This window comes from Galeopterus variegatus, unplaced genomic scaffold (genome assembly GCF_000696425.1).
Source record: "Galeopterus variegatus unplaced genomic scaffold, G_variegatus-3.0.2 Scaffold3238, whole genome shotgun sequence".
Classification (NCBI taxonomy): domain Eukaryota; kingdom Metazoa; phylum Chordata; class Mammalia; order Dermoptera; family Cynocephalidae; genus Galeopterus; species Galeopterus variegatus.
In genome coordinates this window covers 222,395-224,193 of record NW_007729349.1, presented here as the reverse complement: position 1 = coordinate 224,193, position 1,799 = coordinate 222,395, and positions in this window count along the sequence as shown.

Sequence of the window (1,799 nt, the reverse complement as noted above, 5' to 3'; positions counted from 1 at the left end):
AGAAAGATGATTAAAGTGTCTAGAGAAGAAATAAACGTGTTCTAGCAAGAAGTTTGCGGTCAGCAAAACAAGGTGCATGGTAAGTAGGTCTTTTCTTGGGAATTGCCAGAGCCCAGGTTGTGTGCTGCTGCTCTATCCAAGGAGACTAGTTCAATTAACATCTGGCAGGTATCTATAGAGATCCTTGGCTGGAAGGCAGAAGGAGGACATGGAACAGGTGCCCCTTTCCACTGTTCCTGGGCACAAAGTCTAATTTCCAGCACAAGTTGCAGCAGTAGGAGATGCAGCAAATCAATCACACTTCATTTTGCCCAGAAGTCCTGGAAGTGCAGGAAGACTTAGTTTTCATAAAGGGGGGGAAAAAAGACATGCTGACTGTTTTAGAAGAGCTAGTCCTAGTGATAAGCCTTGGGCAGACAACTATTCTCAGTGATTTGGACAATTACTGTTTATGCTGCTTGTTATCTACTAATATCATTAATACTATTGATGACAATGAAAAAACCTATTTGGCATTTGTCATCTTGTGTACCAGAAGGGTCTAGAGAAGAAATAAACGTGTTCTAGCAAGAAGTTTGCGGTCAGCAAAACAAGGTGCATGGTAAGTAGGTCTTTTCTTGGGAATTGCCAGAGCCCAGGTTGTGTGCTGCTGCTCCATCCAAGGAGACTAGTTCAATTAACATCTGGCAGGCATCTATAGAGATCCTTGGCTGGAAGGCAGGAGGAAGACATGGAACAGGTGCCCCTTTCCACTGTTCCTGGGCACAAAGTCTAATTTCCAGCACAAGTTGCAGCAGTAGGAGATGCAGCAAATCAATCACACTTCATTTTGCCCAGAAGTCCTGGAAGTGCAGGAAGACTTAGTTTTCATAAAGGGGGGGGAAAAAAAGACATGCTGACTGTTTTAGAAGAGCTAGTCCTAGTGATAAGCCTTGGGCAGACAACTGTTCTCAGTGATTTGGACAATTACTGTTTATGCTGCTTGTTACCTACTAATATCATTAATACTATTGATGACAATGAAAAACCCTATTTGGCATTTGTCACCTTGTGTACCAGAAAACAGACCTTCTTTCTGCTTTGATCTTTGTTCTCATTAGTTTCCGAGGCCAGAAAAGTAAAGCTTTGAGAAGGAGCAAGGTTGTTAACCTAGACCTTCGTTTGAATGCTTGTCTGAAATATGTTGGTCACCTAAGTCCACATTTCAAAAAGGCCTCCAACTTGGTAACCCCCAGGCTCTCAGCACTCTAGGGTTTGCTTTTCAAGACTGCTGAGGAGTGACAAGATTCAGTAAACTGTTGCTCTTGCATTAGAAAAATAAAATGGAGTATTCTACAAGAAAATAATAAAATTCTTTGTTTCTATGTCAAATTTTTGGGTGAGGTGGAATATGAACCATAGTGGAAGACCATCCCTGGGAAAACTCTAGTCCAAGGACAGAAGCAATAAGATTCTTAGCCAGGAGGGGGTGCTCTTTGGACCAAATGCAGTGTGGCCGCAGTGGTCTGGATGACAACGATCTGTGAGCNGTGCCCTTAAGTAGGAAGGGAGAGGCAAATGATAACTAAATAAAACTACAATCTGAATCATTTCTAATGAGCTGGCACATCAACACTTGTCACTTAGAAAAAAATAAGAGGTAGTATTTTTATTATTTTTTAAACTACATAACTTCCATCATTTTGCATGATTGTTATGAAACCATTCTCCTTTAATTAAAAAAATTTTAATTGTAAAGTAATACATGCTTATTGTAGAAAATTAGTTAATATGACTCATAATGCCAGCAGCCACAGAGC